At 33.5% G+C, this 16,807-nt stretch overlaps 1 long non-coding RNA gene across 5 annotated transcripts; it reads right to left on the reverse strand.

Annotated features, from left to right (window-relative positions):
* Nucleotides 1-11,843: 11,843 nt before the first annotated feature.
* LOC145128752 (uncharacterized) lies at nucleotides 11,844-16,326 on the reverse strand. 5 transcript variants are annotated; one of them, XR_013717087.1, is made up of 11 exons: nucleotides 15,965-16,326; nucleotides 15,790-15,881; nucleotides 15,378-15,616; nucleotides 15,168-15,283; nucleotides 14,743-14,880; nucleotides 14,618-14,670; nucleotides 14,397-14,461; nucleotides 13,405-13,549; nucleotides 13,239-13,299; nucleotides 12,800-12,855; nucleotides 11,844-12,136 (listed from the first exon to the last, which is right to left on the reverse strand). It is a non-coding gene; the product is annotated as an uncharacterized LOC145128752 (long non-coding RNA). The 5 variants fall into 5 exon arrangements; XR_013717084.1 differs by having other exon boundaries at nucleotides 15,168-15,288; XR_013717085.1 differs by adding an exon at nucleotides 13,711-13,774 and having other exon boundaries at nucleotides 14,618-14,880; nucleotides 15,168-15,288.
* Between the last annotated feature and the right edge of the window lie 481 nt (nucleotides 16,327-16,807).

Below are 16,807 nucleotides of genomic sequence, written 5' to 3' on the forward strand. Positions count from 1 at the left end.
AAAAACGACCTAAACTATTTATAGTCCTAGGGTTTAAAATCTGAAAAACCCTAAAACTAATAGTTCAAAATAAAAATTCATCTGTCAAACATTTTAATATCTAACACCTGGTTCGGGGGTGTGACATTATGTTGGTGCTAAGTGGCCTTGGGGATTTGGCTATGGGAATGACTTTAAGAGTAGAGTCGATTCCGAACTACTTTAGAAAGGTTGTAAGTCTCTGGGTTACCCTTGACGTCTTTTGCTCATTGTTTCTTATTTCTATTGTGGGTCAGGAAAAAAAGTGTGGTACCTCTTACATAGATACTTCTGAGTCTAGATGCATAGGATGGTTCGAAGGTTTGTGCCAGATTTGTTGTTTGAGATAACATGGGTTTCCTTATTTGGTAAGCTAATTCGAACGGCGTCTTGTTATGTATGATGTGGATTTGGCGAGGGTTTATCTAAAACATGAAAATGGCCACATTTTTGAAGTTTCCTATTGTTACCGACACTATAGGTCGTTTTAGAAGGAATGTTTTCTTAGAGCTTAGAGGGAATCCTAGGTGGGTGTCGATGGTGGTCTTAGTTTTTCCCCTAATTATCTCTACCGGGAATATTTTCACAAGTGTTTGAGGGTTTCGATTTAGTATGCAATTATACTTCGTGACTTATGAGTCTCCTTTTTGTACCTTTATTGCAAAAGTACGCATGCGTAACGAGTTTGTTGGAAAGAAGCGTATCGGTAATCATAGTAGGGTCTTTCGTTGTCTCCTCGTGTTCCATGCTTCCGACATCTCTGCCACTTTTGTTCTTAATTTTTGGACACTCCCTCTTGAAATGTCCCGCCTTTCCACATTCGTAGCAAGCCTAGCTTCTCCTAACGTTAGCGGCTTGGGTGGTTTGTCGGGTTGGCACTCTACAACATCGAGTGGTATGCCCCTTTCCGTTGCATTTCTTGCAGTGCAGCTTCGACAGGATCCTTGATGATGGAAGTTGCATTTGTGGCATTTTGGGAGGCTTCCAGCATATGGTTTTCTCGGTGTTGAGGCAGTAGGATCAGTGGGGGTATGGGCTGCTACAGCTTGTTGTCTTTTGGTAGGTCCTTGAGTCGAATTGCCCTCTTTCCCGTTCCAGGACTTTCGTTTCTTGTTCTTGGGTTTGTGGTTTGGGGTATCCTTGTAGGCAGCCATTCGTTGGTGCCCCTGGTTATCATTACTATTGGAATTGTCGACACCGATCCCATTTTCGTTTGTGCTGGAAGTGCTGAGTTGTGCTATGACGGCTGTCACGGCAGCTGTCACTGCGGCTTGAAAAGTAGCGGTGTCTATCTGCAGGATTGGTGTTTTGCTGGTTGGCCACTTGTTTCCAGGTGAAGGCATGATTCTGTTGCATGGCGAGAAACGGGCTCATAAGTAATCTTGGTCATTTCTAGTTGTATCTCATCCATATACATTTATGTATGCACGCATATAAGTCACATGTTTTGTTGTACGATTCTTAATGTTTCGATCTACATTCCTTTTATGTATTAGTATTAGGTAGTGGGCGATCGTTAAGTTTAACAAAAGAGAATATAGATATTAGTACAATTAGTTGATTCAGATTACATGGGTTCTTGGAGGGTGTACCTCTCTCGATTTACTACTACTAGTTGTAACGAAATACATAATGAACCTAGGGCATAGTGCGAGTAGGGGAGTGACTCTCATATGCCGAAATGGGGCACAAGGTGCTCAGCCATTTCACTCATTTCACGAGTGGCCTCTTCCGCCCTCTGTTCTGCTAGGGCTACCCTAGCCTCGACTGCAATGAGTTGTTGTCTTATGGTGACCACTTCTTCCTCTAAGGAGCGTAGACGGTCGGTAAGGTCCTCCTGCTCTGCTTTCTGGTTTGGTATTGCTCCCGAAGGGTAAGTCTCACTAAGGATCTCTTTGGCGCCTTTATCCTCGTCTGATTCCTCATCAGACGCCTCCCCCTCGTAGTCCATCTCTTGGTATTCTTCAGGACCCACTTCTGGGTTCTCCCCTTGAACCTATTATGGCTCCTCCTCGATCCATTCGTTGGCTACTACAATAGGGTAGTAGGGGTATTCGTGATGAAATTCAGCCATGTTGTCTGCACGAGAATAGAGGTGTGAGAACCATGTAGAAGATTTAAGTGCGTGGGTTACTCCTATAGTATTTTAAACTTTATGTTCGATGCTAATATTCCTTTGCATGTATAGTTGGTAATTTTTAGACTTGTTGCAATATCACTATCACTCCCAAAAACATGTTGGTCATATGTCAAATAAATATAGTTGATCAGGCTATATTCATCCTAGATATGATTACATAACTATCTAGGTTTGACTGTAGTGTCCAACATTTAAAGACTCTGGTTTTGTTCTTATCATGACATTGTCCTAGTATGTATGTATACTTTTATAAAATACTTATACTTTTAAGGTATACTTTTAGCCAGAGTGTTTTAGTCCCATTGTATTTATAGTTGTATATCTTGTATGGTTTGATATACTAGTTCACTATAAACAATGCTCTGATACCACTCTGTCACACCCCCGAACCAGGACGGCGGAAACGTCCGGGGGCGGATGACGTCATTGTACAATATCATAACAATTGAATATGAATGAAACATAACATTCCAAGCGACATACATTGAAAATACACACTTACATAGTTTACATTTTTGTACTTGTTCATCAGTTACACAAAAGTGACAAGAAGTAAAATTTTATGAAGTCGCCCCAGTTGATCTCATAGCAGAGCTGATTACTCGTTACTGGTTCCCTAAGAATACAAGTCGTTTTGAAAAGCGTCAACTAAAACATTGGTGAGTTCATAAGCATTTTTGTATAAAAATTGTTTTGCACTTGTTTAGAATAGTTCTCGTAGTACTTTCAGGAAATCCGATATTTTCTATGAAAATGATTTGAAAGTTTCGTTCCAAAACTGTGAATATATGCATGCATGTCCTTTGTTATCTTTTGTTTGTAAAAGTAAAGCAAAGGCTCCCAAAAAATCCAATATTTTCTGATGTAAGAAAAACTGTAGTCTTAAACCCCAAGACCGGAAGTGTAAGAGACTGAATACTTGAAAAATGATTTGCAGTTCTATAGTTTAATAAAACCGATGAAGTATAAGCTTCCTGTAAACCAAAATCGTATTGTTAATCTCTATGTGAGTCGCTATAACCATGCTTGATGTGACTGATATGCCTGTCATGACGTTCTTCAGGCGTCGGTTTCGGTAAGATATTTTTCACCCTAGACTGACCCTGTCTAGCTGTAGCGAACATCTCAGGTGTGGGGGTGTCAACCCCGTATATATCTATATACAATTACCTCGCTCTCCCTCCAGAAGACTCTGGTTATAACTACAGGACTTACGGTGTACGCTAGGTAGGTACGGTGAAGGAAAGTCTCACAAGAGCATTAACAGATTTACGTGAACTATGACTCCCTTTTACTTGCAAAATATGATAATTATGTCTTTAAATAATTATGTGTACCTTTTAAAAGTGTGGTTTGTGACCTCCAAACTATACCGATTATAGTTTGTTATGTTTATTTGTCAAGACAATTTATATAATCATATTTATAAATACATATAAGTTAACATGTATAGATGTTTTAAAAGAATATATCATATAAACTTACATCTAACACAAGTATAAGAACTTTTAGTATGATAAATACAATTTCTAGTTTTTGACTTTTCTGTCCATGTTTTTAGAAATATTATAGGAAAATCATCGTAAGTCGAAATTTGGATCCGTAAACTTTAAGAGTTTAGAAAATGATTCTACTTTTTTCATAATTTTTATTATAATTTCTTTGTGGTCTTATACCAGTGTGAAGATGTTCATCTTCATAGACTGGTTCGAAATCATTTTGAAATGATAGGCAGTTTTGTAAAAATCGGCAAAAAACTGTAGAAAAATCGTATGAACGCGTGCAAGTAGTCTTTAGAAAGGTATAAACCTGAACTATTTGCATATTGAACAGTTTTGAAAAATATTAAGTTTAAGATGGTCAAAACAGTCCGTCAATAGACCATAACTTTTCTGTTGAAAGATGATGTTTAAGTTTAGATTATGTTTTGGTGCTGTAACTTGTATTCCCCCCCCCCCCCCTAAAACTTGAAGAAAACATGAAAATGTAGGGTATTAACTCACCTTGGGATTTTTCGTATGTTAGGAAGAAGAAGGAAGAAGTTTTCGAGCCAAGCTTGGTCTTGGAGTGATTCTCGAAAAGTTGATGTTCTAAGGATCACACACGAAAATGAGTGTGTAAATGGAATGATCTTAACACAAACATGTATAAAAACACTTTTAGTTTCACAAGGAACTTACCAAGAGGCCTACAACCGATTCTTGGTGGTGATGGAGCTCGAGATTTTGAGAGAACAAAGGAGTGGAGTTTCTTGAGAGCAAAGTGAGAAAATGGAAGTGTTTTGTGTGTGTGAGTGGTGATGTTTGGTTGAAACATAAGAGAGGGGGGGGGGGGGGAAGAAGAGGATTGACTTCTTAGATGCTTGATGTGAAGATTGCCTAGAAGTATGATGGATAATAACACTTTGCATGGATATATGTTAGGTATTTGCATGGAAGTTTGTGGGGGTAAAGGTGAGGTGTCACCACCTTTTCCCATTTCTTTATTTTTTTGTCTATTCCAACCGAAAATCATAGGGTTTTCGGCCATGGTGGCTACCCAAGGGGGTTTTCGGTTTTAGGGTGGTCGAAAACACCCTATTTCCTTCAAGGGTTTGCATTTTTGGAGAGTATGTATGGCTTTTGAGCTTAATTTGGCCCCATAAAGGGTTTTCGGTCAAATTAAGGCCCAAAGAAGGGTTTTCGGTCTAGGGTGTTGGGCCCAAAATTCCTGGGTCAATGTCCAAAATTGTTTGGGCTTAGCTATTAGGTCAAGTTTTGGGCTTGCATGCAGCTATTTCCTCTTGATTCTCAATGTACGTTCATATGTATTCAAATAACATCGTAGTTTGAATTTCACTAATGTGATGTTGTAAGGTTGCACAGAGGAAATTGTTTTGTACGTGCATCACAATCTCAACCCTAAATTTGCTAGTTGTGAAATATTATGTCTGATTAGGTTTACTACTTGTGTGAGTGTTGGTTAAGACATATTAGATAGATGTTTTATAAATTTAAAACCTATATATTTTTAGCATAAAATTGTCACATCGGTGGTGTAACTGTTGTTTCAACCTCAACTGAAGGTGCATCGACAACACTGTACTATGGTAGACAAAAAGGTGGAAATAAGGGACATGGTGAAAAATCTCCAAAATACCTGTTTTTTATGGAGGATGAAATTGTCCAAATGGCCTAGTTTGTTGTTTCTCATGGTTCCCTTGCTTAACAACAAATCGCATTGAAATTCCCCTTGCTTAACAATCGAAACCCTCAAAAAACGACAAAATCGAAAAACAGCCCAAACGAAATAAAAAAACAACTTAGAGAATCACGCTACAATTTCACATGCAAGTCATCCCCAACAATCATGAGAGATTAATCGAATAAAACTCTGGTACCATGTAAACTAATTAACAAAATACGGTTAGAGTTTAGGAACGTAAGAAGTTTTTTTTTGTTGCATATTTTTTTGACGAACAAAAAGTTGAATCATTAGATGACTAAAAAATAACATGATTTACAAAAAAAAATTCCGAAAAAACATCTCGATAACATATTTTTGCGATAATTTTATTATTATTCACTAACATTGGTTTTTTATTGATTTACTGAAAAATGAATAAGGAAGATGTTTTTTTGGAAATTTTTATCTTATGAACCATCTTACTTTTGATTAATTTTGTTGGTTCGTTAAACAAATATGCATTTAAAAAACTTCGTAACTTCTTAACAAAAGTTTCCGATGATGACTCAAAAAAAGGTACAAACGTCTAACCTAATACTTGAGTGTGATGCATTCGCATTACACCCACCTCTGTGGTAATTAATACGGCCTCGATGATTTAATAACGTGTGACGAACGTCCATAGAACGTCATTTAAGTGACTTTTATTATTTATTTTCGTTTATTTTTTTTTAATTTTAAAAAATATTGAAAAAAAATTAACCAAAATATACTTGGTTTTAACGTTTTTTATTTTTTATTTTTTATTTGTTTTCGTTTTTATTTTTTATTTTTTACTTTTTTTTGTTTGTTTTTTTTTTGTACTTGTTTTTTTTAAACTAAATATCGGTTTGACTTTTTAATGTTTAAAAATTGTAAAATTTTAAAAAAGAAGAATATTAAGGATCATAATATTTTCCGTTCATACTTTTTTTGAATCATATAATTTTTTGATCAAATAATTTTGAATCATAGTATTTTGAATCAAATCATTTTTGAAGCATATGATTTTAGATCAATAATATATTCAATTAAATAAAGTTTTTATTAAAAAAAATTATAGATCATTATATATTTTGAATCATTTAATTTTAAATCATAAAATATATAATTAAAGATTATAAAATATTTGAATCGAAGTATTTTTAAATTATAACAAATTAAGGATCATAAAAAAATTGAATGAATTTGCTTTTCCCATTTCCATTTAAACCCCAAAACATTTTAACCTTTACCGAAAATTATCAATATCTAGTACATAATTACTAAAACGTCATATCATCTCGAGAGATATTCAACGATAAATAAAATGGTGCGTCAGGATGATCGCTTGATGATGGATTGGTTTAATTTTATGAATGGTTTTGGATTGTTTGGATAGGGCTCTGCTATTCAGAAATAGATAAACTATTTCAACAGAGGGCTCTACTATTCAGAAATGGACGAACTATTTCAACAGAGGAAGAACTTTGAGATTCAACTCAAGTCTTTGACACTCAAAACACCTTGTTTATTTCATAGGGGCAAATGCCCTATTAATAGGCTCTAAAGAGTCGGTTACATAATTGAGAGCAATCGTATGATTGCAACACGACAAACCTATTTTACAATTTAGAACCCTAGACTATCAAGGGTCTTACACTTTATGTTACATCTTACCTACTTTACGTCACACTCGACATATTACATTTAATCTACCGATAACGACAAATAATCTATCGATACTTTACATTTAACCTACTGACAACGACAAATGATAAATAAAATAAATTACAAATCCTTCTACAACGAAGGACGCGTGTCTTCAACAGGGCTCTGCTATTCAAAAATAGATAAACTATTTCAACAGAGGGTTCTGCTATGCAGAAATAGATGAATTATTTCAACAGAGGAAGAACTTTGAGATTCAACTCAAGTCTTTGACACTGAAAACACCTTGTTTATTTCATACGGGCAAATGCCCTATTTATAGGCTCTAAAGAGTCGGTTACATAATTGAGAGCAATCGTATGATTGCAACACGACAAACCTATTTTATAATTTAGACCCCTAGACTATCAAGAGTATTACACTTTATGTTACATCTTACCTACTTTACGTCATATTCGACATATTACATTTAACCTACCGATAACGACTTTACATTTAACCTACCGACAATGACAAATAATAAATTATTAGCACCAAAATTATTGCAAACTATAAGGAGCATTCGTGTAATTTACTTTAAAATGACACATGTTATGCTTTTATTGGATGCCATCGATTAACCCTATGCATTTTTTATTGATTTTTCCCATATATATATATATATATATATATATATATATATATATATATATATATATATATATATATATATATATATATATATATATATATATATATATGGTGAGGTTCAATAGAGAACCATAACTAACAAGGAATCAATGAACCAATCGTGAGCTTCAAAATTTATAGCGATTAACGGCCAAGGAAATAGATGTACACTTGTACATTGGACGCACATACACTGGGTTATACCATAAACCCATCTCTTTACCAAAAAACCCACATTTTTTTTTCATTTAAATTTTTTTAAGACACGTCTTTATTGAAAAAAACCCAAATATACCGTTGTTCACGATTTTTCATCATCTTTCCATAGATATACATTATGATATATAAAAACAATTTTTTTTTTCCGAAAAAAACTCACTTCTTTTGTTGTTTTTTTCAATATTTAAGTTTATTTTTATCCAAAATACTAATTATACCAAAAAATTCCATTTTTTGTCCTCTATTAATTAACATCAACATCGATTACAAAAACCTCGATGTTCAGATTCACAATGTGAATCTGAACTATAATATTTCAATTTTAACATTTACAATGAGAACCTATACAAAAATTTCGTTATTTATTTATTTATTTATTTATTTATTTTACATTAATATGAATCTATGTTTATAAAGTACCAAAAATATGAATTTTGATATATTTATTAATTTTTTTTCGATGAAAATTAGACTTTAACTTTTCAAAAATCAAAGAAATAAAGTGAGTTTTTTGAAAAAAAAATCTTTTTTTATATATATCAATATAGATCTCTTTGGAAAGAGGACAAAAAATCATGAACGATGGTATATTTGGTTTTTTTTTTTCGATAAAAGATATGGCCTAAAAAAATTAAACGAAAAAAAGAAGTGAGTTTTATTATAATTTCGTGCATTTGCGTCAATTGTAAAAATCTACAACTCTTCATTTTGTTGTTAATCGCTTTAAATTCTGGCGTTTTAGATTGATTTATTGGTTCCTTGTTAATAATGGTTTTCTATTGAACATTCCACTATATATATATATATATATATATATATATATATATATATATATATATATATATATATATATATATATATATATATATATATATATATATATAATCTGGATCCGGTAGGAACCCAAATATTAGTAGGAACCGTGAAGATTATTCTCCACCAATCATTTCGTGAATGGCACAAACGTCAAACCCATTGCTTGGTCTTGACGCGTTCGCATGTGGCGCACGTGAATGAAACGTAATACGAACTCGAGAAAATAATCATGTGCGACGAACGTTCATGGAACGTCATTTAAATGAGTTTTTCTTTTCTTTTTCATTTACTTTGGTTTTTTTTTTATTAATTTTTTTTATTTTTCATTAAAAAAAATTCAATTTTTTTTAAATTGATATATGCTCGGTTTTAAAGATTTTAATTTTTTTTCGTTTTTTTTAATTTTTTAATTTTATTTATTTATTTATTTTTAAAATCTCGGAATTAATTATAACAATGTCATATCATCTCGCGAGATTTTGACGATAAATAAAAGAAAAAACATCATAAATGGTCCCTGTGGTTTTCCCAGATTTGAAGTTTAGTTCCCGTGGTTTAAAAACATCATAGATGGTCCTTGTGCTTTTAAAACTTTTGATTATTGATCCTTATTGCTAACTCCGTTAAGTTTTGTCCGTTAACTGAAGGGCATTTTCGTCATTTCACTACCATAGAGACCGTTTATGATGTTTTTTCTTATTTTATAAAAAAAGAAAAAAAAATAATATGCAAAGGGTGTCTCTCTCAACATATGAATACACACTAGCATGTAATTAATTGCTTAGTAATCATCGATTGAACCCATTATTCTTTTAATATCAACCGAATTTTGTTCTTTGAATAAATTTGCTCATGTATCAAATGAAAATTTCCGACTATGCCTCCAATTCACCACATCTAATACCCCAAACTTAATGTTTCCTGAAACCCTAGATTCCCACTGTGAGATCTTGACGCCATTAACAAATGAAGGCTCGAACCAGTTCAAATGTGTAGATAGAATCACAAAATTAAGTGAAAGCTTCAACTGAAGAACCGTAATTGGAACAACTGGACTATATTTATGAAAACGTTCATCTGTAACATATATACAAATATTTCTATTCAAAAATTCATCAAAGATACTATAAGATTTTCTATTGGCGTTTCTCAATACAAAAAGTAAACGAATCTACAACAAAAGATCCAATAGAACCAACAGGCAAAGGCAAATCCACGTTTGGATCGAATAACAAAATCGCTTACAGTAACCACCAGAGCTCCGACCTGTGCTTATGCTCCGCTCACGGCGACCTTCCAGCCCTGTCGCCACCGCCGGCGGAACATTGTTAGGGTTCAATGGTTTTGAACTTGAATCACTTGAATTCTCAATATCGTAACCTTCATGAACAAGAAAGAACAACCAGTATAAAAAATTGATTTCAATTCTTGTTTTAACTTCTAAAAATCGGAACTTAGAATCAGACTTTCTCCACCCAAGAATAAGTTCTTATCTATCAAATACGATTTTGTACCCAGTCATGAAGTTCTCTACATTCAAAAATAAACCCCAAAGTTATACACCAGATGAAGATGAACAATCAGGTGAAGATGAACACACACACGTAATGCTTGTTAGTGTTTGGGGAAATCTGGAAATAACTCAGCTGATTTCCGATTTGTTTTTCAACAAATAAAATTGGGGGTTTAATTGGTTCGAGTACCTGAATCAGATTTTCAGGAACTAAAAAGTAAGAACTTTAGAAGAAAATAAGAACTCGAATGTTGGAGGCAGCAACGGAGATTGGAGATTGGAGGTAGCAACAAAGATCGGAGATTGGAGGTGATTTTAGTAGCTCAGGAAAGGTTCCCGAGATTGGAGTGGGTCTATTAGCACTGGGACAGACCAGTTAGAAGAATCCTTATGAGGCTCAAAGATCTTGAAAAAAAAAGAACGAGTGAGGACGTGTCCAATCTGAACCAAGCTCAAAGCTAAAAAAGAATAAGGAAACACACTCTTTGTCGGAACAAGGAAGAACTGTTGACGTCAAACCAGCTTTTCCGCTCTTTCCCTCCAAGAGGAAGCGCTAAGGTCTATCCTTTCCTTAAGTTAAGAGTGAAGGACGGATACTGGCTCTTTAGGACTGATAGTAGCTGCTCTTCTGGTAGTATAGCTGGTAGCTCTGCTTATGCTAGCTCTCTTCTTTCTTATGAGAGAGATTCGCAATAGGGGCATTTCTCTGTAAGAAGAAGGCCTGTTACAGCTATCAGATATAGGGGATTTACTTCACCTTGAATAACTATCGAAAAATGGCTTGATGATAGCATAACCATAGAGGTGATGGATTCAAAATTGGTCGGAGTCGGTGACGAAGAACAATTGTGTGATTATTATTCAAAGTAGGGAATTGTGCGTGGCTCTAGAAGTGCTTACTCGATTGTTGATGGCAAAATGGTTGCTTTGACTTAAAGTGTTTGTATCAGTTGTAGTACATTTGTGAGATAAATACAAAAGTCGAACAAAGAGGTGAAGGAGAAGAGAGATTGAGGTATGAGATTGAAGAAGATGATGTTGGTATGTGTTCTTGAGAGAGAGAGAGAGAGAGAGACCCTTTGCATATTACTTTATTATTACTATTTTTTTATAAAATAAGAAAAACATCATAAGTGGTCCCTATGGTAGTAAAATGACGAAAACATCCTTCAGTTAACGGACAAAACTTACCGGAGTTAGCAATAGGACCGATCGTCAAAAATTTTGAAAGCACAAGGACCATTTATGATGTTTTTAAACCACATGGACTAAACTTCAGATATGGGGAAACCACAGGGATCATTTATGATGTTTTAAATCCTGACCATTTATTTTTTCAATCTTAAGGCCAAAAGTTGTGATAACGGTTACTATCATTTTTTGAATTCCTACTTGATATATATATATATATATATATATATATATATATATATATATATATATATATATATATATATATATTAGTGATTTGCTCCCACTACAGCCCATTGTTGGAGACTTTTTTGCTTTGACTTTAAAATATAGGAAAGAAATAATACAAGAACTAGATAAGTGCCCCCGCTTTGCGGGGGTTAGAAGCCTTCGGTGAAATGTTAATTTGTATTGTTGCAAGTATTATCCAATTTACAAAGCATTATTATTGTTCTAACTATGTACATATAGTTCAAGACTTGAAGCTTGTTTTGGCCACATAAGAAAAGTCAAGGGTCTATACATTCACCAAACAAAATACAACATTTCTTCTGTGGTGAGAAATGTGGTTATATTTACCAGTCAATCTTCAAATCCACACCTTAAGGTTATTTTACATAATATAATACCTCAAGCTGGAACATAAGCATGTCAGCAGGAGCCATTGTTTCTGGTTGAGCAATTCTTTTCCTAAATGTATGGGTCATCTTTTTTGCCTGCAACACAAGGGTATTTTAGGCAAAACGACAAATAATCATATACAATTTTCTAAAAAATGTACGAAGAGAGAGCATAATAGAATAGCTTCTCAAAAAGTAACTTTGGGTTACAAATCACCATATTGGGACACAATAACACAAATTGCATTAAATATAGAGGAAGGCAGAAGATGATGTAATTCCCTTTCTAATCTTTTGCTAATCCTGATTACAACTCCTCCAGCTAAGACAATAATGTTCAACCAATTATGACTGCTTTATGTTCACTTCACAGTGGACCTAAGACAATACTGTCTGATGGACGATTCTTTAATTATAAAGTATACATCAGGACATCGGGTGGTTGGGTACTTGGGTGAACGACTTATTATTTTTTGTTTTATTTCAAAAAATTTCTATAATAAAGTACGACAATAGGTTGACCCAAAATAAAATCCCAAGGGTAACATCAACTGAAATTGCAATAAATACGATTACACCAACAACCAAGAAGCAGGGGTATATTTGTCTGAAACACCCATAAATGAACATAAACATCTAATACACCTTCAGTTAGACCCTCTGATTGTGTATATGCAGGCTATTGATCCATCAAACTATTTTTCTACTACAACATAACATTTAGAAAGTAAAATAGAGGGAAATTTTTGAAAAACCTACCGGATGTGGTATTGATGCGGGGAAAATGCGGATATTGTGTCCTTTTTTAGCTCAACCTGAAAAGGAAGGAAACAAAATACTCATATAAACAACTAAAATTTAAACATGGCTATTTCCTTGTCGATTAATCTGGACAAATTCATTTTATGGTTTCAGCCAAACAAATATGATTTAATAGGTTAATACAGTAACCCTTTACCTATTTTCTTTTTTTCCCCTCTCAGTTAATGAATATTTGAAATTAAAAATTTTCTTATTCAAACAGTTTATTCTACAGAAGAAACAAACCTTATGTATACATAAATCATTACCCATACTTGAAATCTTAATAGTTCCTGTTTTCTTAAATTTTAGTTACTGGAAAAAAAATATAATTTTTTTTAGTAAAATACATTATTGATATGCGGAGTTGATTACCCAAATAGGAAAATGCACGTACCGAATGACACAGTTTTCAGCATTGTCGTTTGAAATTGGAAGATTTTGTCCTCTATCAATAGCTTGAAAAGTAAAATAAAGAGTGTTAAATTTGATATCAAAAAATAATAAACTAACCTAATTTAGACTATAAGACGAAAACACCCTCATCATATATAATCTAATACCTTAAGTCATTTTGACTTTAGCAGCTTTTGGCACAAATATTTTCCAAATTGAACCCAAACTTGGTTTTCCGAAAATGCCCTTTTGCTTTTCTCCATGTCTAGTTTCTGAAAACGAATATTAGTTTCTGTTAACCTGTCACCAGACCTGTGAAAAGGAAATTTCTTTAGTTCTTTCAATGATGGTTTGGACTACCATTTCTGATATAACATAGTATAGATTAAAATAAGCTCAATTGTTAATTAATTTCATAATCTGTTTAAAAAAATGATGCTAACGAAGCCCATAAAAATTCAAAAAGCATTTACTTTAGGATGGCAAACATTATCATGTTTTGATGCTAGAGATAGTGCTGTATGCCTATAACATCACCTGCAAGTGAAGTTAGAAGCATAATATTTATATTAAGAATCATCCTGAAACCCATTTATTTAGAAGTAACAAATTTACCAAGAATCATCCTCAAACCCATTTATGCTAGAGATAGTGCTGTGCGCCTATCACAAATATTAAGTTGTTTCATTTTAAAAAACAGTCCTGTTTTGAGACATACACAAAGAATTTCCGGCATTCAAAAAAATATATAAGTCTAAACGCCATGACAACTTTTTCAACATATTTAAATAGTATTTTCAAAAAATTTAAACGACATTTTTAATATTTGTAAATAGGTTATTAGTTTTTACATTCTGTTGTGAACATTAACAATTTCTTGTGTGTTGTGTTTTGTGAACTGGAATGTCAAGAATTTAACAGGTTTGTATTTGATTGTGACAACTAAAGATCAATCAAAAATCAAAGTAATTTTAAGTTTAGTTAACCAAAATTACGAAAATTGTTGTGTTTTAGTTCAATGTGCCAAAATAATAAACTTAGTTGTTTATATAAAGGAAAAAATAATAATTTATTATATAAATATGCATTTCACTTTGAGATATAAGTAAAAACAATAAATAAAATGTAAATGTTCAATTTAATTAAGAAAAAAACTAACCAATTTTTCAAGGAGATGAATTCCAAAAGCCACGAAATCTGATACCTTCGGGTTACAATACTGATCTGAAAAAAAACAGCAATATTTGTGCTGTCAAAATAGGATAAAACAACAGCAGATACATGCTGTCAAAAATAGCATAAAAAAATTAGTAATGCCAAAACATTAAATAAGTAGTTTTAAATATATATCTTATGTTGTTATGCATTGCAAGTTTGTACCTTCATTCCCAATCATCTTTGATCTCTTTTAGAAATGCTACATTTTCCTACTTCTATAATCAATAAAGACAAAGTTAATAATGCAAGATTATAAGTTTAAACTAATAAAAGATGAACTAAAGTGCCTTCATCAATTTCTTGTATTCGGACCCCCTTTTGTATTTCTGTTCCGCCCTGACCAGCAATACATCCACCTTGGTTATCGCTTCTTTATCATTCGATTCATTTTGAGACACATCATAGCGGACGTTTGATTCTCAAACCTGCATCAAAGGTTATGTCAGGGCATGTGAAATTAAAATTCCATGAACAATATATCTAGTGATGGGTTGCTGTTAACGTAATGTTATTCTGCAAACGGAACAGTACATACATGTATCTCATAATAACAAAAAAAACCATCGATAGTTGAATCAGTTAATCCGAAAACGAAAACAGATATCAAGAAAAACAGTGTAAGAGGTAATCGATTGAGAACAGGAGTGATAATTAAGGAGAACAAATAAATCCGTTGAAAAAATGAAACATTCGCAGTTGTGATTAGCGTTACCAGTTTTGTCGATGTTTCGTTTATGTCTTCAAAGCGCGTCAATAAATGAGTCGAGTGGTCCGATCGTTTCCCCTTTTCTTCTTCACACTGGAATCAGAGGTCTATTCCCTGTCGATCTCCTCTAATGGAAAACAATTTCGTCATATATGAAGAATATCACAGATTTTTGGATCTCAATAGAAACTATCAATTCTAGGGTTTCATGTTTACCTTCAAGATCATTCCATTAAAAATCGGTGGTTCCTGCTTCACTGGAGTAAAATCCGACCACCACCGTCCTCTACCTAAACCGGAACATCGATGTGGTCCATCTCCATCTCCATCACCGGCAAATCACTCCGGTCTCCACCCGATATTCATACGTTTTGCGGTGCAGCGGATGTTTCAAATGAATAGCGGGAGCGGTTCATACCACAACGTCGTCTCTATTATCGTGGTATCCTCTTCTTCTGATTAAGAAACAAAAATTTCAGCATCAGTAGCAGAAATTGAATAGGTTCCAAACAAACAAAAAAAAAAGTAAATCATTAAGAAAGCAAAATACAATTACACCATAATAAGAATGAAAAAAATACACAGAAAACCTGGAATAGAAACCGCACAACCAAGTTTGAGCACAAACCTGAAGGAGACAACAACGAAAGTGTGGAATAGAAGATGCACAACAAAGTGTCTCCGGATGTCAGCAAGTCAGCGATCGGGTAAGAGGATCAGCTGTGGTTCACAATCCAAGATTGAGGGATGAGAAAGGATGAATCGGAATGGTAGGGTAGAAATTAGGTGAAATCATCAATTACCTTTGATAAACGTGAAATTCGTTCAATAATCCGATTACCCCCGCACAAATAGAAACCCATATCCGACCACACTGCTCTTCCTCAACTCATCAGGAAGCTGCTTCTTGTAGGACCGATTGAGTGGGTATCGAAAGCCGATTACCGGATATTTTCATCCAAGTAGATAGAAGTAGATAGATAGAGGAGAGATATGTGGTGGAGCGGTGGGGGAAGATAAGGCGGTGGGAGAAAACCGAGAAGGAGAAAGAGATACATGGAACCATCCAGAAAGCAAGAGAAAGAAAGAGATATTATTAGAGAAGGAAGATAAGGCGGTGGGAGAAAACTGAGAAGATGATAAACGCGTGTCTAAAGAATGTTCATAAATCATAAGTCCATAAAATGCCCAGAAAGTCGAAATTGCAACGAAACCCATAAACAGGGCCATTTTTGCCAACATCTTAGGAACTTTACTGTTCCTAAGATTCATTTCCTTAATATATATATATATATATATATATATATATATATATATATATATATATATATATTAATGACACTAATTTATAATGAAAATTGAAAATCTAACATGAGAGAACAGATAAAGGTTTCAGTGTTCTTTCTGTTTTTTAGATCGATACTCAATTAATCTATAGATCCATCTTGAGACAAGTACGATGGATATGATTTTTCAGTAAAGACCTATACTTTTCAATGTTGATTTGAAGAATATACGAGGATACAAAGTGTAAAAAATGACACCCATTTGCATTTTTTTTACAATATTGACATTTTTTTTAGTATTTATGTGTTTTAATGTATCCTGAATAATGGCATATTATATATTTATTTTACAAATTATAT

The sequence above is a fragment of the Lactuca virosa genome, chromosome 8, assembly GCF_052849685.1.
Source record: "Lactuca virosa cultivar CGN04683 chromosome 8, Lactuca_virosa_CGN04683_v6, whole genome shotgun sequence".
In the NCBI taxonomy this organism is placed as follows: domain Eukaryota; kingdom Viridiplantae; phylum Streptophyta; class Magnoliopsida; order Asterales; family Asteraceae; genus Lactuca; species Lactuca virosa.